We start from the raw sequence: 22,512 nt of genomic DNA, 5'->3' as shown, positions 1-22,512 counted from the left end.
AGGAACATTTTGATTTGCACTATAGTTATCCCCAGGTCCCTGTGGGCTTATTGGGTTGGTCTTTGTGATTACATTAACTTAGAATCGTTAGACTGAGCAGGGCGGGCATGCAGACAGGTTCTGCCTGTGCCTCGCTTACGTTGCTACCTCGGGTATACTCCTCGCTTACGTTGCTACCTCTGGTATACTCCTCGCTTACGTTGCTACCTCGGGTATACTCGTTCACTGCTGCCTTCACTGACTAGAGTGCAGAGGGGCCACAGACCAGCTTGAAAGAGGTAAAGAACAGACAACCACCTACTCGCTGCACCCAAATTGTAAGTCTTGAATAGTTGTGAATGGAGTATGCAGTTGACTGGGGGATAAGTAAGGGTTTGCACCTGAACCTGATTCATCCTTTTACCTTTTACTCAAAAGGGGGGAACTAAACATAGAAGGGTTATTCGGGGAGGACTAGCAGGAGGGAACAGCTGAGGGACTGGGGTATTGGTAGTAAAAGAGCAGAGAAAGGTTCTCACTTTGTCAAAATGCGAAGACTGCGTTGATCTTTGTGGCTAGTGGTCTCCTAGTTGAGGGCACTTGAGATCAGACATGGTCAGCTGCCAACGCTTCCCATATTCTTCATGGGTCTCTGAACTCCCTCAAATCCACCCACCCCCACATTGTCATTGACCGGTACTAAAGAAAAGTTATTTGAAATAAAATCCTATAGTGAAGACAGCTCACCGACTAGTCTAGATTGTGAGTCATTCTAGAGCCTGTACTCCGTTTTAGTTCTGGCCTAGAAAGCGCTTTAGTGGCTTCTCTTACCTCATGTAATAAGAATAATTCTTAAATAAACAATGCAGACAAATATACATACACAAAGGAGCTTTGGGCCTGCCCTCTTCATTTATCCATTGGTCTGCTCAACTGTGATTGCCCTTACTGCAGCACACAGCACACGGCATAGGGCTAAGGGTCGGCTACTTCAGCCAATGACTCACTTGCACTGTGAGTGAGTGCATTTCCCTGATAATATGTACACTGTTCTGATAAAATTTTAAAAATACATTCTTGTTGCATACGTATGGCCACCGCATTGAGAGTGTGGCTTTCTTTCTTTTTTTCTTTTTTGACCTACTTGAAATTAAAAATGATACGTGCTTCATTTACGAATTAATTTATTAAAGCTTCTTCAGTCTTCTGCATGTATAAACCAAGAAGGGACAAGGGCTTTTATTCACTAGGTCCTGCATAATTGCCCTACTGGATATCTGTACACAAAGGGTATGCAGTTCCTATGGGGATGGGAGGAGAACAGCAGAGGGAGGGGAAGGAGGGGGGAGGGCAATCAGGCGAGAAGGAACACTAGAAAGGAGGGGGGGGGGTGCTCCAATAGGAGCAAGGGCATTGCAGCGCCGGCCCGACGAGGAGCTGCCCTATGATGAAGCATGACACGCCACGGGGGTGTGAGGGCCCTTGCTCCTATTGGAGCACTCCCCCCTCCTTTCTAGTGTTCCTTCTCCGCCTGATTTCTCCCCCCCCCCCCCCCTCCATCTGCTGTTCTCCTCCCCTCCCCATGGGAACTGCATACCCTTTGTTTTCAGTCTTCTGCATACCTGTGGTTGCTGTTCACCTCACCCAGCTGTCCTAAGCGGAACTGACCTCTGACCAAGCCCACTGAAGGTGCTCATTGTTGGGCCTCGGGCGTTGAGTGCAAAGTCTTTCCTGCTCCTTAACCAGAATGGCCAGTTCACCATGTCCAAGATGCACAGCTTGTGCCTCCTGTAGCCCTAGGCTCAATGTATCAGCACAGGTGTGGCTCTAATTACATGTAAGTGGTTTAGTGATGCATTGCTCCGTTTATTATACCTTTGTAGAAACCCAACCCTTTGCATGAACTCCTCTTTAATGCAGACCTGAAGGTTTCCCCAGAATGTAGAGCATTTTAACCTCCGGTTGTTAGCACAAGCATCCTAATACATATGATTCTATCTTATTACTTTCACTCAAACTCCACTATTCACCACATGCCCCTATCTTGTTTTTTTTGGTTGGTTTCTGCGGCGTGCATTGCTGTTGTACTGCGTGCTCAGGACTGAACATGTGAACAGTAAAACTTAAGGTGAGCAAATAGGAAATGACGTAATGCCTCCATTCTGCTGGCGCATGCATGCCTGATGGCATAGGCGCATGCTAGTGCAATGAAACCGATTCCGTTTTCTTTGTTTCTTTAATTAAAAGATCCAAGATGGCAGAAGCCACTAGAATGCTTTTGAGCGCCAAAGCGCTTTTTTTTTTGGTACGTGGGGTGGCCCGGCAGCAAGTGGCGGCTGTTGGGCCCTCCTCAAAAAAGGGGGGGGAAGGAAGGAGGGAAAAAAGCACATGAGGGAGGTAGCAACACGGAGCGCAGTGTGGGGAGAGGCACATGAGGGCAGCCACGAGGGAGACAACAAAACGGGGCCCAGGGGAGAAGCGTTTGACGAAGAGATGAGCTACAAAATACACGGAGTGCTTAACAAAAAGCTCCCGAGAAAGAGCTAGCAAGCACATGTACTTTCATGGAGTGCTAATGTTAAAGAAAGTCGTTTCATAAAAGTGAGTCATGGAAGGGTACAAGTCACCGAACCCAAAGGTTGGTAAAGAGGCTACACTCCAGATGGGGAAGACAAGATTGACACACAAGCCATCACATATTCAAACCTATCTGAGTGACAACAGAGCCAACATGAGAAGCATTTGGCGGGCTCTAAGCCACTGTAAGTTCTTGGCAAGCTCAGAATGGTATTTTTATAACTAGAAAGCTTGCACTGACCGATAGGAGAGACCTGAAAAACAGAGCTGCGGTGCCTAGCCTTACTTTTGGATAAGTATAGCGGGAAGCAGCTTTAAGTTAAAAATTAGCTGCCCACATATTCTTTCTTGCTGATGTCTGCTATTGCTTTTTAAAAAAAAATGTATATAGCACTGTTACCATCAAAAGCCAGGCCACGGCACTTGTGAATGAAGCTTGCACAGATGCTGCTGGAACTAAGCGAGCATTAGAAGGTGATGTGAATACTCAGTAAACAAGACCCTCACAGGTTAGCACTATCTGAAGAGCGCCGGAAGGATTGGCAGAAGAATGAAAGCCTTTGGAGCTTATCTGGAAGTGAAGCGTCTTCAAACTCCTCTCGATTGTTTAAGGTCCGTCAGGCTCCTAAACCCCAGGCGCGTGTCTCCACAGGGTAACTCATTGGGTAGTTCACTGAGGGGCATTGGAAGCTCCTTAAACCCGAGGCGCGTGTCTCCACAGGGTAACTCATTGGGTAGTTCACTGAGGGGCATTGGAAGCTCCTTAAACCCGAGGCGCGTGTCTCCACAGGGTCGCTCTTGGTAACTCATTGGGTAGTTCACTGAGCGGCATTGGAAGCTGGCCTTCTTGAGTTAAAGGGACTGCAGCCTCTGCAAGACTGTAGTAAGAGACAGAGTTCCAAAGTGTGCTTCGATGGACACAGAACTTCGAATGTGACTCAGCTTTTGAGAGCTAGTCATGGTAGGGCCGTTAATAGGGAAGGGTAAGCGTGATAGGATATAGAATTGGTGATTGTGGAGTGAATAGATCTGCACTATTATTAAAAAAAAAAAAAAAAAAAAAAAATGTAATTTCTGCTAGCGTTTCGCAAGAAGGGCGAAATTGTAATGGTCTCGTCTAGACCTGGCAATCGCACTTTCCTGTATTAAATTGAAAGCGGCAGGCTGCCTCCGCTGCCCAAGCGAATTCGGTAGCCTGTGCTTTTGATGAGTGTTCCGGCTTGAGGGGTTGAAAAAAAAGGTTGTCTGCAAAGGTAAGACCCACGTTTTTGCTGTGAAGCGGGCTGGCGACTGACCTAGTGATTCGGGACAATCGAAAGCAGGCTGGGGTTTCATCTGGAGCTTATTTTTTAAGGATTTGTTTTTCTGATAAATTACCAGGTTAATTGTATTTATTGGTGCCTGGGTATGCTCGCGGCAGGAATCAAAGTTGAGTGCACCATTTGGAAGATGGTTTAGCTCTAGCTGTACTTGCAGCTAATAAGTGTTACCAGAGTGGCACCATCTGGTATTTGCAGGGCCAGTTTTTGGCATGTGCGGGCTGGGCACAGGCTCAGGGTGCCTATCTTCAGAGGGTCATATGGAGTTGGCTGCATTAAACTGCAGCGTCCCTCATAGTTGGTTTGAATGAGTCTGGTTAAACCACTCTTGTTTTATTTGCTGAAAGTGCCCGTTTACACCCGGTTTACCCGCTCCCATCTGCCCTCAACCCCTGCAGCCACACACCAAGACCGCCCTCTGCACCATCAACAATTTGGCACTAGCGTGATCAAGCTAAGAGGCCAATCACTGCTTTGACGTGTACTCACCAGCAAACCTAAAATGGGCACCTTGCAGTCTCCTTTTATTTACTAGTTGCAGGGAGTGCGCCAAATACCTTTTCGGCCGTGGGCTATCCGAACTAGGACCGGCTCAGGGTACTTGCACCACATTGCTGTAACTGGTGCTCGATTTGATGTGCTGCTGCTTAATCACAAAACAAATTGCATTTTTAACATAAACAAGGCAAGCATGTCAAAATAGTTTTTGCAAACAACGTGATAAAAAAAAAAAAACAACCAGTAGTGCCCAAAAATAACAAAAAAACACTTTCATCCATCTATCGCTGGTAGTCTTCCCTCCCAACCCCATAACTCTTTTCCCTTTCCCCAAACAACTGCTGTGCCGGTCACTTCGAGGCTTTGTCATTTCCCCTACACAGCGTGGGAAAGTGTTTAGTGCATAGCACAGGTCTTTTCTCCTCATTGCTCATTTGGCCTCACTACCTTGATTCATGCTAGTCATCAGGACTGCTATACGTTTAGTAATCAGTCATAAGAAATCCTTAAGGCTTGCAAGGCAACTGAGGACCTCAGGTTGTCTTGAAGTCTCATCATTCTTGATTGGTTGGTCCCCTGGAAAGCCTCTTCATTGCCATGTTCCCATGTCTTTGTTGGTAATTTGGGAAGGGTAGTGGATCTTTCTTGTTACTCGGGGCTACTAAGGTGTTTTTTGGAGTCCCAGATTGGAGTCTCTGGATTTCCACAAGAGAATGTAGTTTGGTGCTATAGGAGAGGGAGACATAAGCGTAGCAAGATAAAGGCAGTATCAGCATGGGATATCCCAACATCAACTTCATGGCTGCCAGGATATCTGCATAGACAGCTTTGCGATCGGGACAGACCACCATATAAGTTTAAAATGTCCCAGGAGCTCAAAGCTTCTCCAGCAGAGAGCGTTGGGTGCAGGGTAGAGTTTGTTCAGTCAAGGCATACAATGGTACCAATCGTACAGTGCTTTGCACTGTACCTCTCCCACGGATGCAGCTAGAGTTCTGTGCTAGGATTTACCAGAGAGAAGTCAAACTCTCCTCCATTTCTTCCCCATGTTTGCTGCCCATTTCAGTGGTAAGGAATGTCAGGAAAGTGACCCCCACGGCCCAGTCCAAGATCCTATGTTGCTCAAATTATACCTTTCCAGTCCCTGGATGATAGTATAAACTTCTCAAGTGAGATTAATACGCGTGTAGTCTCTGCTTTCACTGCAGGATTCAGTACCCAGTGCCTCAGTTGAATGTAAGGGAATATCTTTCTTGACTACTCTGGAAAGCTGTGTTTGCAAATTAAGTCCCAGAAGAGGCTACCCGCTACGGCGCAGTCCATGAGGGGCCATAGTTTATCAGTTGCCTTCATGGCCATTAAGATAGGTAATGCATCTGTGACGCCCGGTAATGTTCGTAAATCCAGAAGGCCCATTCCTCCGTTCTGTTTGGGCTGGTACAAAAGGTAATAGCCAAACAAGGGCATCCTCCTTGCCATATAAAACTTGGGAGCAGTTTCTTCGATAAAGTTCTCAAGAGGACCAAGACAAGTAGAGCTTGGAAAAGGTTTAGAAATCTGGGGAGCATGTTAATTTTAATGGAGTGTATTCTCTTCTACGACATGAGAAAAAGGGGTGACCGTCTCGTAAGTTGGTACAAAGAAAAGTTAGAAGGGGTGAGTAGTTAAATTTATTATAGCCTGATGGATTCATCATGATGTGGATACCCAGGTACCGGGTCTGAAAGCAGGAGTGTATGGACTTTCCACCATTCTGGTGACTTTGCCTGGGCTCCAACTTCAGGGAAGAGTGTAATTGACTTGTAGCCTAATGTCACTGTCAGGCATATGTTCTTGTCTAGAACAAGCAGCATTATATAATTGTTCGCTAGAGCGTTATCGATTCTGGAGTACATCCAGTAGATCTGAGAAGAATGTGTCCTCCCTCTGATCTTTGCATTGTTCTAACAATGAGTCACATAAATCCAGACGGCACATTGCACTTGTAAAGGCTTTAGAGAGAGCACTTGTGTGCAGAGCTGATGCGTCTGACCTCGCTTTCCCAGCATTTAACACCAGGTTGAAATTTTCCATGAACAACATTATGTGCCCTTTGCAATGCTGACCAGGTTGTCAAAAAAGGTCGTTGGGACGGTGTCGTGACCGTTACTAGGTTCATATACAGTAATAGTCCTAATTCTACCACGGAAGTGGCCCAAGCCTGTGACCTATCGCCCCTACCTATCTCTTACTAGCAGAAGGGTTAACGTTCAAAGGTCTTTGGAAGAAAAGGGTGACTCCCTTTGTGCGGCCACTCCATGCAGTTTGCAAGGGGGCCCCCTCAAGTTTCGTTGTGCTAGTTGGGGCTGACAAACTACAGGTGATCGGATATTGCTAATGCTCAAGGCTTAGCTAGCATGTTGTCTAATGTGCATATCCTGGATAACTATGATGTTGTATCGCTCTTCTTAGAGAGCACCAGAGTATAACTCTATTTTTAGGGGAATTCAGTCCCTTTTCATTTAAATCCGCGATTCTAACCATCCATGAGGTTTAAGATGTTTGCACCTTGGTCCTGGATCCAAGGGGCCCGTTTGTTAGCATTTCCTCCAAGTGTAGTTTCTGTGGTGTGGTGTAGTGTAGTAGAAATCCCGTAGAGGTGATGCTGCTAACACATAAGGTTACTAGTCCCAGTAACAGAACCCATAAGTTAAACTTCAGAGAACCAGAGTTGAAAGGGGTCTTGAGCCAGTGCATAAGGTGGATCCCCTCGTACTGTGGAGAACTATGGTGGACCCGAGTGAGGTTCCCAGGAATCCCCGCTCTCTTCCATGTGCAAAAGTATGGAAAGAAAAAAAAACACAAGAAAAATAACCTAATATTTTGTTCCAGCTATGGATGGTTCTGGGGCGAAGAGTATGGACTGCTGCTTGGGGAGCACCAGTGGAAGGCCCCTTCCTGCTGCCCCCTCACTGGAGGTCTTGCACCCCAAGATTGACGTAAGCCACACAGTTAAGGCATACAGAAGGCTGACATGATCAGCTCCGCACTGTACAGCTCTGGTCACACTAGGGTATTGTTTGAAGATTGTGTTTCAACAGAGAATTCTGTTCCATGTGAAGAACCCCGGGGTCAGTCTTCTCCCCTTGATCTATGTTTTGTGTTGTGCTCTACTTCTCCAGCAGTATCCTGCCACTGCACAGCTGTATCTAAAATTGTCCTATGTTGTAGATCTTTCGTTATTGAAGACTAGTTTAAAATGCAATGAGGGATATATGATCTGGCCTTGGTAAAAACTAAGGTTTACGGCTTCCCAAATACTCTCATCAATAGAACTTTGGATGTGTCAGTATCCAATTGAACACCTACCATGTTCCTTTCCCTACCTAAGAATAGTGAACAGTATAATGTCTGGGCGTTTCATTGAAAGTTAATTGGCCTCTTGTTTGCAGAAAGTTAGAGTATGGCAAAAGAGGAGCTAGAATAAGAGGAAAGAGCACCTTTCAGTGATAATTCGCTCTCTGCTGCTGTAGCTGATCCCGCTAGATTTGCTATGCAGCTATGGTGATGGGTATTTAAAAAATCATCAGTCAATATGGCCAATGCATATTTACCCAAGCAGAGCAGATACATCCATAATGATGCCAGATTCTCGTTTTATAGACTAGTTGTTGTTTTAAACATTTCCTGGTCTTCTCCTTGGGCTTTCCAAATCTTGGTAACATCCTACACTATCTAACGACTACACGTTTTGGTACACTGTAGCCAAACCGTGCTTTTCCTTGAGTTCTTAGAAAAGATTTTGCCTAGAATCTACTCTCATCGAGTGACTTCCAACTCAGTGATTGCTTAAAACCATACAGACTAATTTAGAAAAAGATGTTTTTCTTCTCACTGAAGTCTCTGTGAAGGGATCTGGATCCCAGCAACGGTCTAAGAAGACCTGCCAGATAGCGCTATGAAACCTGCTGGACGGCTTGTGTTCACTCACTAGAGTGTATCCCCTAGTCCGCTGTACACCGCCTCTCATTGTTTTCACCTCTCTTATAAACTCACCTCTCCAATTTCTTTTTATAGTGTTTTATTGAACTTAAGGCCCCTTCACCAATTAGATCACGGGTGATAGTAAATTCCTTGAAGAGTAGGATTACTATCCAGTTGTGCTGTGCTGATATCCACAGGAACTGAGCCTGGTTAGAAATGCTGCAAAACTCTAAAAGAACAGAGGAGGAGGTTGGATTACTTTTCCGTGCCAGATCTCTGCATAGTGAGCTCAGCAGCGTCACCAATAAATATGGAACCAGCTCAGATGCAGTGATGCAGTGTATTATCAAAAACAATGGCTCCTGTGGACTAATGGCAACGTAATCTTGATATAGAAATGCACAATGGCAATGTAATGGGTTAAATGTGTTGTCAAAAAGAGAAGCAGTCGAACACACCTTAAATTTGTATTTCATGAACAATTATTTATACAGTTTTTGAAACAAACTACACACATAGTTTTTAATACTCTAACAATAGTGAATGGTGTCCCAGTGAAAATGGAACCTAAAGCAGTGGTGACATACTTGTGACATATGTACAAGGTTTTCTATATATCATAAAGACGACCATTAGGAGATATACAGTATATAAACTGCGCTTTATACAATAAGTGCTGGTTTTCAATAGCTCGCTTTTATAAACGGTCGACAGCGTTTCGACCCAGTGTGCAATGTAGGGTCTTTTCAGGACCTAGGGGTGTAGGGACACCTACACAAGGCTGCGCAGACTATCCTTCAGAAGGTGTAGCACCGTGAATGTAGTGAAGAAATTAATACTCACATGGGACCCAGACGGGCGCCCATGTGAGGGTAGAGGTAGGCTGGCAAAAATCTGAATGGCACAACGGGAAGAATCCACATGTAGGGCTTTAGAGGGCACAGTGAGTGTGCGGTCCTGGCATGTGCTCCAAATGGATGTATCTGCGCGCTGGAGGTGCAGGCTCTTTGTACGTGTGATTAAACACGATGGTTCAATTGGGCATGAGGAGCTGATGCTCTGTTCCGCTAATAATTAAGGTCGCTTGCATCCAGTTTGGGCTTCTTACTCGAGCATGGATCTTTTTATGCCTGCGCCTGGACCACCTCAAAGCAGAACAGCTTCCGTCCGTCTGCTGGGTTCAAGGACATGAGTGATGCAGTGTAGGCACAACCCCTGGCAGTGACTAATCTGGTGCCAAGTACTGCATAGTGGATCAGCAGCCAGATTAGCACAGTCGCTTTGTTTCTTTTTGCCCAGAGTAGGAAAGGCCTGGCATACTGCTGTAGTGTGCTACCTCCCGCTCAGTGTGGGCACTGGAGTGGTGGGGGAGGAGGTATCCGAGTAGATTTCAGTCAGCATTTTTTTTTGTTTTTTTAACTAAAGAGTAAGGGCCTGGATGAGGTGTCCCATCGTTTTTCATACTAGTTGTTCCTCTCCAACACTTTAGTCTTCTTCCAAACTCTTGGCTAATGTACCAAAGTTGTCCAGTGTATGTATTTCTTGTCTACGCCCCAGAAAGTAGTTTTAAGAATGAGTGTTTGAAGGATTCCCAGCATTGGTACTTCAGAATTGCCCGCTGACCCTAGTAATGCGGTCTTGTTGGAACTGCCTTGCATTCCTTAAGAAGTTCATTATTAAATTTAACTTTGCAGTATTTTGTTTCCTCCTTCCTGGCTTTCTTGTTTCTCTGGGGAGCCTTTGTCCTGGAAATGAATTGAACTGTTGCATCATTGTGTGTAAATGAAGGCTGAATGTTCAGGTACGTCACGGGAAAGCAAATGTTTTACAAGGCTGTGAGCTTTGCAGACCAGCCGCATCATAATGTATGCTTCTCCAGACAGGAGTCTGGAACCCTGTCTTACTGAACAAAGAATCCCCACTGTGGCTAACAAGGGTCCAGCGGGAGTCATTTTACTTGAATAACAGAGGGAGCACCATCCAGGTGGCGGAGGCTGTCATCTGATTGAAATGCCTTATGAGACCTTTGTTAGTTATGAAGCTTTGGTTCATAGCACAATGACAAGCCCCTTGGTTTTCTTGACCTTTTCAGCTTGGAAGCAGGGTTCACGCCATTCCTTGATCAGAAGGATGCCCTGAGACATCCAAAATCAAAAACGCACAGCTCTGAATCACGCAGGGGCTTTCCCTATTGAAACAAAAAGCAAGAACTCTTGAAATATGCTGGTCCAAATTGCATTCAGGAAAAGACCATAATAGATTGGAGCTTTTCTCGGTAATTTAAACTTGCTTTCTAAACGCTAAAAAATCAACCTTGCATTGCACGCTTAATGAACAAAAAAAGGTGGATTGGTGAACAAACAAAGACATCCCGAAATGTCCACAAATTTGGGCAAATACCTCATGACAGTTTTGCAGAACAATGTTGCCTCCAGCAACTGTACTGCCGGGCATAACGTAAACTATGAAGCTTATTCAACATGCTTTGTTGCTAGCGTTCACCACTGTATATCCTGGAAACACGACAAAGGACTAATCTACCTTGAATAAATCATTCTCTCTGACTAATGTCTGAAATGCTTAGGATGCCATCTTCTGCCTGCCATGGCCACCATCCTAGCCAGCCCATTCATTACCTTGATACCCACTGTGGTAGTTCCCCAGAGGCTCCAACACACATTAAAAAGTCAACCATGAAGAAACTGAACTCACACCTTGCCTAGTCAGACAAATATCAGACCTTTCTTCCACTGCAGAGGCACTGCAAACTGGCTACTGCTCTAACCTTCTGTTAAGCTGAAGTTAAAGGTACACTGGGTGACATCCAGTGCTGGCTTACTCTCTGAACGAGGGCACAACGGGACAAATTCTGTCCTTGGACACCATCAACCTCTGAGTCCTTCATGGTTGTGCCCTCTTTCCAAACTTCTTCAGCTTTTACTTGGTCTTGCTTACAGTTCTCTTTGAGTTTTAAAAGTTCGTCCACCCCTTGTATGTCTGTGATAGCAAGATCGTCTTTAGGCTAAACTTTGGTTCTGGAGTCTGCTACCGATCAGTGAACTACTTGAAAGTTGTACAGAAATGGATGAGGCATGATCATCTTTGTCTTCTGGCCAGCAGTAAAATATTAATTGCAGGCACTTTAAGGCATCACCATTGCCATTCATGTGGCTTGATGCATTGGAGATCTCTCCTTCCCCCCCCCTTCCCCCCCCCCCCCCCCCCCGCAGACGGATAGGAAAATCGTGCAACCTGGGTGTGCATTTTGACACAATATCCCATTTCTCACAAACTCAACCTAATAGAATGCTCTTCACCAGTTATGCACGCTCCCCCTGGTTCTCACAGTGACTTAACACAAAATGGTACCCCTTCTCCCCCCTAAACAATGTGATGAGCCCCAGAGGATCACAGGTTTCACTAATAGCCACTGGCCTTGGGTAAAGGGGGGCCCACTGAAGGTTTTGGGGGCCGCACTGCAGGGGCTTGTTATGACCCCGAGTTCTTTGTTGTAACTCTCCCGGGTCATCATTGTAATTGATCTCTGTAGTTGTATTGCAGCTCGGCCATGGTACCTTCCCCATACACCATGCTCCAAAAAAAGGAAATTAAAAAGCTACATATAATCATAAAACTGTGCCACTGAACTGAGACCATTTAATCACATCACATATGCTGTGAAAACATTACTCTAGTTCCCGATCAAAAACTGAGTACAATGCAAGATCTTATGCCTTGGGTGTCAAATGTGGAAGAGGGGGACTAGGAGCTAATAAAGGTCCAATACCCATGGTCCACAAAATATCAATCCAAAAGTAGGGTTACTCTTCCTGATGAGACACAAGTAGTGTATGTCGAGAAAAGAAAGAAGAATGGGTATCTAGGTCCTATATACACAAAAAGACAGTCAAAGAGTAGGTCTCTTGTTGCCCTCACACATCCCAAAGGATATCATGCTTCATTATTGGGTGGTGCTCTGTTGTATTTAATCACACACTCCCTTTTTACAACTCCACTAAGAACACTCTCACTCATCAAACGGCAAAATAAAAAGATCTCTGCTAAAGTGACCCTTTGGGCGACCCATACGGCATTGCAGCGCCGGCCCAACAAGGAGCACCGCCCAATGATGAAGTATGACATCCCTTGGGATGTATGAGGGTAACAAGAGACATAATCTTTGACTGTCATTTTGTGTAGCATAGGACCTAGATACCCACTCTTCTTTCTTATGCCTTGTGTGCCAGTCTTTAATCAGTTGTACGCTTGGTTTTCTAGATGAGCGGTTTCAGCCTTAAGTATTGAAGAACCAACGATCGTCCACTTTTTTAAGTTTCAACTTATCCACCCAATTGGTTACTAAAAGATTTCCTGGAGATCTCTCCATTTTCGAGCCTCCATATGCCGAAACTCTCCAAGTTCACTTGAAACCGGAGGCATCCCTAAAAAAGTTTGAGAACTGTGAAAACGTACCTCTTCTCCAGACCTTAGACCACTGAATCAGCCCCACTGTAAACAGTCCTAGGTTTAGATCATTGTTAACGTGGTGAATCAGAAATGTGCCATCGGTTTTTACTTCATTCTTGAAGGCTTTAGTGCCATGCCATCCAACATGGTCTGATCACACTGGACTGCACGGTTTGAGTATTTGGATTTGCGCATAGCAGACAGTCTGCATGTCCTTCCTCTGCGCTCTGAGGTGGCCTGACCGCAACATGTAGCACTAACAAAAAGGTCTATGAAGTTCTGAGTTGGGCTCTGCATAGTACTGCCCTTCACACTTCTTAGTATAGCACAGTGTGCTGACTCTTAATGCTGATTTAAGACGTTTTTACCAGCTTGACTTGGGGGCAAGTGAGTTCACTGAGTGCAACTTAGACTCGTGACAGTGTAGAATGGAATGCATACTTTGTTTTTAAAATGTTTGGGATTAGCTCAAGGCCTCTGCAGCTTGTATTACTGAGTAACGTTTAAACTTATTAGCAAAGCATACACTATATCACACCTCCGCGTAAGAAACTGTGCATTTCCCAGGGCATGTGGCTTGGACAGGTCTGTTGCAGAAGTTTGTCAAAGTAACCAACCTTCTTTTCGATCCTAAACATATAATGTGTCTCTTGTGTTTAAAAAAACGTTTTATCCCCATATCATTAAGCTCTGCTGCACCTTTGCCCAAGGCACTACCGCACCCTTGTTCAATGCAGCATGCCATGAACTAAAAACAAATGTTGAATGCAGTATGGGGAGTGTTACTCAAGCTTTCCCTTTTTGTGGACAGATGGACGTGCATGCTGTACCTTGTCCCCTCACCAACAGATGTGTATAAACTTTAAATCCAGATTGTTATGGTACACATTCCAGTAGTGACTTCCCTCCGTGGTACACTTGCCTATTGAAAAGGGTAGTTTGGGATCATGCTCTATCCAGGGGTTCTTTCTGCACAGCCTCAAAACGCGTACATATAGCGATGAGAATTGTGCTGCTCACTTGGAATTGCTTCAGGGCCGAATATGTGTTGGCCAATCTAGCCCTAAAAGCAAGGCTCCTGTCCTGCAGCATGTTATGGTTTTCCATGCGCCACCCCTTCCTCCCAAATCGTCCAGATAAAAAAAAATTTTTTTTGCAAGGTGAATGGTTGGGAAGTAGACTTGGAAGGCTGTTTTTTTTCTTCGTCACTTCAGAGTTGCCGTCGTTTCTCTTAACTCGCTTGGAGCTTGTGTAGTTCGGCAGTTGTCTCCACTTGAGCTCCATTACGTCCAATCATTGCCAGACGTCGCATTCATAAATTACATTGATTTTTCATAGAGATGTTATTTTTTGGCCAACTCTACAGACGCCTACGTTTATAGCGACAATTGTTAAGACTATCGCAGTACTTTTTTTTGTGATTGATACCAGCAACATGAGCCTATCCTCGCATCCTCTACTTTTACTTTAATTCGGGGATGCAGACCTTAAAAAGACTGCAGGGGCCTGAGAGTGGTATTGGTAGCACAGAGGACTTGCTTTTAATTGCAATACTGGGCCCGACCCGCATTAGACTCCTGATGTATCCCCTTCCTTTAAAGCACTGGTACAGGGGATCTTCTGTAGTTACTGCCGTTAGTCTTCCTCGTCGCATTACTTACCTGCTGAACACTTGCTTCTGCTTGCAGAAAATGCACCAAGCATAATAAAACGGTTTCCCATCCCTCCAGGTTGGCTGCTCCTTCTGCCACTACTCCCATGATTGCTATTAAGAAGAAGCAAACCACCTCCACTTCCTGTTTTTTGTTTTCTCGTCCACAGCTTTACCATGCAGGATGAGCATTTAGACTTTAAGTATTTTTTTATTAAAATGGTCTGCTGTAGAGACCTGTTACTAATGCGCTAAATATTAGCGAGACCGCATGAGATCGTGCTATAGAGGAATTGGCAGGCCGTTTAACAGATTGCATCTTGTGACTTGATTATGTATTTATACTCCAAGCATAGCGCTTGCTCTAGCAGCACATGGTCTTATGCAGTATGGTTCCAAGCCCGTTTATCCCTGTGTGGTGGTCAGGAACGGCGTTTGTACAATAAGTGCCGGCCGCCACCTGGCTGTTAGAGGACTGTGGCAGCTGAATAGTTTTTTCACGATGTTAAAGACTGGCAAATGTGCTTCTTAGAGGCATTCTGATGCATAGGAGTCCCCCATAGAAGAAAACAAAGGGCAATCCTCAAGCAAGAACCATGCTAAGGAGGACAATCTGAGTGATAGAAATGGTGGTCGCATCAGCTTTTGACTCTAGTGAAGGACCACCCTCTCCTAAAACATCACATTTGAACTCCTTTGAAGCAGCAGATCAAGATGCAGACGAGGAGAGATTTATTCAAAGTGCAACACTTGCGGAGGTACTGCAATACTCCAGGGAGAACATAGCCTTTCCAGATGCCCCTGCTCAGGAGGACAGAGATTTCTATTTTCAATATCCGAAAAAAGATGTGGAGAATTTGCTTCTTCAGGTATGATAGGAAAAAATCTGGAGAGATAATGGAATGAAGCTGAGAATCATTTCCCTGCATTTTGGCTAAAAGATCACCAGTGCTTTGGTTTGAGGAGTTTCCAATTGTTGTAAAGGATGATTCCTTGAAATTTTGTGTTTTTGGGGATACTAGTTCTCCACTGTTCAAACCGGAAATTGCGGTAACTCCAGAGATCCATCAGGCAATGGAAGGTGGTTAAAAAATGTGTTCCTCTTTCAAAGTTCCCCACTGCAAGTTCACCCAACGTTTATCATAACAGATGTTAGTAGGTTGGAAGTCACCTTCAGGGTCTGGGGGCGAGCGGGTCAGCACCAAGAGGAGATGTTCCAGGAATTAGACTTTTCCTTCATTTCTAGAGTTTTCAAAGCAGTTTAGTTGACCTTTCTCATTCTTCCCCAAAGGTGCCGAATCCCTATGTAAAGGTCAGGACTGTCACCTAGGACTAAAGATTTGAGACCCTGGAATATCTGGCCCAGGAGATATGTACATGGGCAGAGAGCTATCTCCTTTATCTGAGGGCAGGATTTCTTCTGAGGGGGGAGAATGGACCTGCAGATCACCTCATTGGTATCCTTGTCCTTACCACAGAATGTGTTCCAACAGATAATGATGTGATTTTGGGCTCCTGTGAGTGGATATGTTTGCATCCAGTGAGCATGTGCTTCATTGTTTTCTTCACTGGTCCTTTATCCAAGGGCTTTAGGGTGGAGACTCTATCATTCCCATGGCCCAAATGACTAATTTCTACTCTTCAGTCACAGTGGCCGGCCAAAAGAAATCCTGACTTCGTATGAGTAGCTCCCTGGGTGAATAGGCTTTTGAGAAGCTTCCTAAAAAGACTGATTTACTGTACATTCCCCTCCTGGGATCTGCCATTAGCCTTGCAAACTTGGCAAGAAGCCCCTTTTGAGACTTGAATAGGGAAACCTTAAGTTTCTCTCTTATTAGGTTCTTTTTAATTTCATCTGGGAGAAGAATTGGTGTGCTTAGGGCTTTTTTGTGTTCAAAAACATATGAGATTCCAGATAAAGTGGTCCTTCGCCCTTCTTCTCCCCAGAAGTAGTGCATACTCCAGTAAATATGAAGTGTTCTGTGCATATGCAAAGTAGAACAGTCATTCAGGAAAGAGGATTTTCTCTGTGACTTATGGGAATTCAAGGCAAGAGCTCAGATCTTAGTCATAGACTCAGACTAGATGTTTAAAACGGGCGATCATAAAGCATACGATAAATAGGGCAAGTCCCTGTCAGGATGTTTGGAACGAAGATCAACAAGGGGTACTGCAGCCTCTTGGGCAGCATTTGAAGGGAGCCTCCATGTTGGTTATCTGTATGGAAGATTACTGGTAACTGTCCCATTTCTTTTTTAAAACCCATAATCTTTGATGTTGATTGTTATCCACCCATCGAGCTTCATTGCCCCCAGTTGGAGAAAACATGTCTGTAATTGTTGTATTTATTTGATGGATGCATTGGTTCCTATGGAAGCCAATTATAATAAAAAGTGCAGGTGATTTGTTTTTAAATCAGCGGCTGGGCTGCCTGTTGCCGGGTAACCTTTTCTTGATTACATTTCGTTCCTTTTTCTTACACCACCCTTCACTTTCTGTCTCTTACTCAAAGTTTGTGATCTGCTTTTGCTCTTTGTCGCTGATTTTCATTATTTTTGCTGCGTGTTCTATTCATGCTGGTCTGACTTACTCCTTGTCCAGGGTCAAGGTGTGAGGCTAAAAAAAAAAATTCCCAGTTAATAACTAGCATTGGCAAAGCCAATATGTTTTAGCCATGTTGTACACCAGCGTGGCTGCTGTTCAGCATGTCTAAAAGTTAGTGGGGTAAAGGAGAGTGGCGTGGAGTGTTGTAAAGTACTGTGGAGTGGTGTAGTGTTGTAGCGTGGAAGGAATATAATGTCGTAAAGTGGAAGGGTGTAGAGTAGAGTGACATAGCGCCTTGAAGTGGTGTAGAGCAAAGTGAGGTGGTGCAGAGTGGAGTAGTGTCGTAAAATAGTGGAGTAAAGTAACATGGAATGGCATAGACAGAATTGGCTAGAGCGGAGTAGAGTACAGGAGTGTCGTAGAGTGGCCCATAGTGGCCTGGGGTTGGGTGACCTAGAGTTGGGTGGCGTGGGGTTGGGTGGTGTGGGCGTGGCGTTGTGTGGTGTGGGGTTGGGTGGCATGGCATGGGTTTGGGTGGCATGGGGTTGGGTGGCGTGGGGTTGGGAGTGGGAGTAGAGTATAGATCAGAGTGGCTAGGAATGCAGTAGAGTGACATAGATTTGAGTGGCGCAGAGTAGAAAAGTGCCGTAGAGCGCAGTGGCAGGGATTGGTGCAGGGTAGAGTGCAGTGGCGCAGAGTGGGGTAGAATGCAGTGGCATAGATTTCAATGGCTTAGAGTAGATTTTTTGAGAGTAGAGTGAAGTGGCATAGAGTGGAGTTCAACGTAGAGTGCTGTGGCATGGAGTAGTGGCACAGAGTGCAGTGGATTATAGTAGTGGGATAGAGTACACTAGCGTAGAGTGGAGCAGACTGAAGTAGTGTAATGTGCAGTGTTATAGAAATGCAGTGGTGCACAGTAGAGTGTAGTGGTGTAGAGTGCACTGGCTTAGAGTGGTGAAGTGGTGCACAGTAGAGTGGCAGACAGTTCAGTAGCAGAGTGTAGTGTTGTAGAGTGCAGTGATGTAGAGCGGGACAGAGCAAAGGGACGTAGAGTGCAATGGTGTAGACTGCAGTAGCATAGAGCAGTAGTTCTTAGCCTGTGGTCCGGGGATCCCTGGGAGTCATCTAAGCCTACTTAGGGGGTCTGTGACTGCATAGAAAGTTAAATAATATAAACCGTTTAATAAAGAGCATACAAATACAGAAGCAAAATTGAAAATGTAACATTTCAAAACTTTCTATAAATGTGAAGGAATTTCACATTTAAGGCTAAAAATTAAGTTTGTATCCTCCAGATTGATTTGTTAGAGCAGTGCAAGTGCATCAAACAGAATGGAGTATGTATGGTTGTGGCCTTAATTGAATTTAGAAAGGCTGCAGCCTTCCCATTAAAATGTTGATATTTGTTAGTGAAATAAATAAAATATTTCATGACTTACTTGCTGGAGTGTTTGTTTCTGTATTTTGTATTGTTTTGTAGTTCAAATTATTGAAAATGCTTCAGTCAGTCACCTGCTTTCAAGAATGACTTGGTGGGGGTCCCAAGACCCAGTAATGATAAAATGAGGGTCCACAGAAGTCAAAAGGTTAAGAATTACTCGCAGAGTGTATTGGCTTTGAGTAAAGTGGTGTAGAGCACATTGGCGTGGAGTGCAGTGACATAGGATGCGGTAACGTAGATTATAATGGGGTGGCGCAAGGTTGATTCAGAGGCGTTGAGTGGAATTGCGCAGAGTGGAATAAAATGGCATAGAGTGCAGTGGCGTAGAATAGATGGTTTCAGAGTAGAGTTCAGTGGTGGGGAGTGCAGTGGTCTAGAGTACTTAAGTGTTTTTTGGCGTACAGTGCATTGGTGTAGAGTGGTGCAAAGTGGAGTGCAGTGGAGGAGAGTGCAGTGTTGCAGAGGAGAGTGGCGTAGACTGAAGTGACATAGTGAGGAGTGACTCGGGGTAGAGTGCAGTAGCATAGAGTGCAGTGGTGTAGAGTGGTCCACAGAGTGCAGTGGTGTAGAGTGGCAGAGTGCTATGTTGCAGAGTAGACTGTTGTAGAGTCCAGTGGTGTATAGTATAGTGGCGTAGAGTGGTACAGAGTAGAGTGGCTTAGAGCACAGTGACGCAGAGTAGAATAGTGGCTTGGAGTACAATGGCGTAAAGTGCAGTGGCGTAAAGTGTTGCTGAGTAGAGCATAGTGGCACAGAGTGCAGTGGTGTGGAGTGGTGCACAGCAGAGTGCAGTAGTGCACAGCAAAGTGCAGTGGTGCAGAGTGGAGTGGTGCACTGCAGAGTACAGTGGTGCAGAGTGGAGTGGTGCACAGCAGAGTACAGTGGCGCGGAGTAGATTGAAGTGGCAGAGTGGCTAGGCAGAGTGCACTGGCATGAAGTGGTACAGAGTACAATACAGTATGGTGTGCGTGGCATCGTGTGGAGTGGTGGTGCAGAGTTAGTGGAGTGGGTGACTAATTCAGTAAATAAGGCTTGGGCAAGGAAAGGGCCGAATTCGAGCTGAACAGCCAAAAACACACAGAGCCAACACATTGAAAGCAAGCACAGGCGAGTTATAAGCCACAAAGCCAATAGTTAGCAATGGGTTTAATGCATTCCCTGGGAGCTTTCTGAATGTCCCCTAGATGTCGTTGGCAAACTGGTGGGCTACAACCTTATAAGAGTGCCCGTGTCTGCTACCTGTACTTGCCAGCGCAGATTAAACACTAAAGAGGTTAATCTTTGGTTGAGACGTGAAACGCAGGCGCTGCCATTAGAGCAAAATATTCGGAGTATTCGTGCTTGGTGAACTCGTAGGTCAAAAGTCAGCCTCGTCGGTGAGAACGTGCATGTTCACAGCTTGACTGCGCGATTCTGGCCCGAAATCCGTCACCGGTGTGCAGGGGGTGTGTGCGCCTCGTCATGCGCGGTGCGTCTCTTTACTCTCCCTTCTCACGAGGCGGTGGGCGGGTCCGGCACTTCTGCTGTTTACATATTATGCAACCAGTGTTTCAAAGTACAGATAGTTATCTACTGCCGCCGCGTCAAACGCGTTATCTGGGCACCCGCCGAGCTCTGCCTTAGTGTGCGTATATAAGGCCGGTGCAGAAAGTGAGCGCGTGTTTGCTGCACGTGCTACAGCGAAGCTCCGTGCAGGAGGGACGACCGACTGATCGATAGAACCGTACGTACCCGTTTCTCCTTAGAGGGGCACAGAAAGGTACTCGCGTAAAATATACTCGAGTTGTGCATTTTGAGCATCTGGTTGCTTCAGACGGGAGTGTTACTTTGGTGTTGTATGATGGGAGGAAAGCGTTTAAAGCAAAATTATTAGATGGGTTCTTGTTTTCAGGAAAGCCATATCCTGTCCTGGATTTTGTTTGAACAACCCAATGCATTCTGTGGATAATGATTGTCGTTTTGTTAACCTCAATTCGACTAAATTTCTTGATTGCAGTGGCTTGTAGCAGGGAAGACTGAACTCGAATAAGGTGTTCACGGGGAGAAAAGGAATCCCGGAATTCTTACTAAAGTTTAACTTTCCAATAAGATGATGTTTGATCAGCGAATATTTGCATTTTCCCTTGAACCAGGACGGATTTTCAGTCGCCTGTAGAGCGCACAGCGCCTTTCACCTTTCAGCATATGGGCCTCAAAGTTTCAAAATGCTTCGTTCTGTTGGACTGATCTCCCCCAATATTTGGTGTCTGTTGACAGAGCTAGATTTGCTCAGGAGCACCTCCATGCCACCCAAGGCGGTAGATGTGTACCTCTCGGTTGGGCCTTTGGTGGAGGGGGCTGGTCTGTACTCCTGCTGTGTGACTGGTGAGCGGCAGAAAGAAAATACGGCTTGTGTATGCATTCGTTTGCGACGGCTTGGCTTCTATGTTAATGTGTAGTGTGTGGCCTCTCGGAGCCCTGGCTGGCTTTATTGTGTGCACTGGGGTGGACCTGCGTCAGCTACCAGTCTTTGCACTGGTGGGGATGCGCAGCTCCTTTGACTGGTTTTCGAAGCACTAGTTCAACAAGTGGGACTGTCGAACCTAATGTTAAGGACGTTACTCCGTTGGCGTGGCTCACCGACGAGATGCCATATGGAGGCTAAGAAGTGACGCAAGCCACTGCATGTTTGGCAGCCCCTTCAGCAAGATAACGCAGTCCCAGCCCCTGGCCCAAAAATAATACTCATGCTTTCGCTTTTAATATTGTATGCGGCGATTTTTTTTTTACATCTTAGTATGTTACTCTTCTAGAAACAGAGGATGCAAATCGCGTGGACACTTTTAAAATGACTAAATACAAATATAGAAAATACCAACACGCTGCACATGAGTCGCATACTACTTGCTTCTAGTCACTGTGGCTCTACCACTGTAAATGACCTGTACGACTAAAGTCAATGATAAACAAAATAAAGCCCCGCTCCTGGCTCGGTTCGTACTTAAAGATGCCCTCTAAGTGCCTACACGTAGGTGGGTACTGTGTGCAGCCAGCCAAGGGCATCATTTGGACGTGGCATTGTTTATTATGGGACGATGCCAAGGGCAATAAGCTGATAAAAGCAGTGCATAGGATTGTCAGTCTTTGCAGCAGTTACTATTTTTACAGCTTTGTTTTGCATGATTTTTGCGCGCCCGACATTCCCCCGCCATTCATTTACATTGCTTTTCAAATTTTTCCTCTTACTTTGTAAATGGGTGAGGCACATTCGTCGCATGTGATCGGTTTTCCGGTGGCTCTGGTTTTTAAACAATAAGGAACCTGGTACTCTATTTTGGAAAAGATTGACTGCTGCATAGAAGAAGCCAGAAGGGATGTTTGTAATTCGCTGATGATTCGTGCTCTCGTGTCTCTGCCTAGGACCTGATGTGTGTGTTTGTGGAACTTCATGTGATAGGCTCGCTTAATGTGCAGGTCGTAGGGTAAATGTCCAAGCAATTGCCTGTCACCAGTGACTTCTCGCGACGTTTCATTTCCCTAACATGGACATTTCCACTGTTTGTTGCCGGCGTGTTTCACGTGGTGGTCTGGGACCTCCCAGGTGCTCTCTCCCCACCTGTGGAACTGGACCCTGGTCTGGGTCGAGGAGCACTTTATGTGCCCCCTTAACTAGGTAGTCTCTCATAGCCCGGTCTAGAGTGACTCATTTGATAGTGGCGTGTTAACTGGGTCCTCTGAAAACAAGGAGAGCAGTCCTCGCCGTGATTGGTCACGGAAGAAGTACTCCAAGCTTGCCATAAAAGGAGTTTGGAACATCATTCCCTCAAAAACTACTCGACTGAAAAGCGGACAGAGTGCAGTCAAATATGAAACGTACAAACTGCATATTATGATTATCTGAGCTAAAATCTCAACACATCTGACGAGATTGATGTAGATCGCCAGCCTTGTGCCCCAATCTCCAGAGATTTAGGCATCCGAAACATAATGCAGCTTCGCGCGTTTGTTGGCCTGCCCCCAGTGCAGGACTAACTTTGTCCTCCGTCTCATCTGTGGCCTCTGTTATGGGTGGATTATCATGGGTTCTCCCAGGA

At 45.5% G+C, this 22,512-nt stretch overlaps 1 protein-coding gene across 4 annotated transcripts in view; it reads left to right on the top strand.

Moving 5' to 3' along the window:
- The window catches only part of PC (pyruvate carboxylase), a 2,056,240-nt gene that overhangs the window by 403,411 nt on the left and 1,630,317 nt on the right, over positions 1 to 22,512 (top strand). The window contains exon 1 of one of the 4 annotated variants that reach the window (XM_085625493.1): positions 20,007 to 20,162. The exons of 2 other annotated variants lie outside the window; for them this stretch is intronic. The gene's annotated coding sequence lies outside the window, so the exon portion shown is untranslated. Of the gene's footprint in view, positions 1 to 20,006; positions 20,199 to 22,512 lie in introns of those variants that run through there. One more of the 4 variants, XM_085625494.1, reaches the window with a different exon arrangement.

The sequence above is a fragment of the Triturus cristatus genome, chromosome 9, assembly GCF_964204655.1.
Source record: "Triturus cristatus chromosome 9, aTriCri1.1, whole genome shotgun sequence".
In the NCBI taxonomy this organism is placed as follows: domain Eukaryota; kingdom Metazoa; phylum Chordata; class Amphibia; order Caudata; family Salamandridae; genus Triturus; species Triturus cristatus.
The sequence above is the reverse complement of the archived record's forward strand: the minus strand, read 5'-3'. Positions and strand labels throughout refer to the sequence as shown.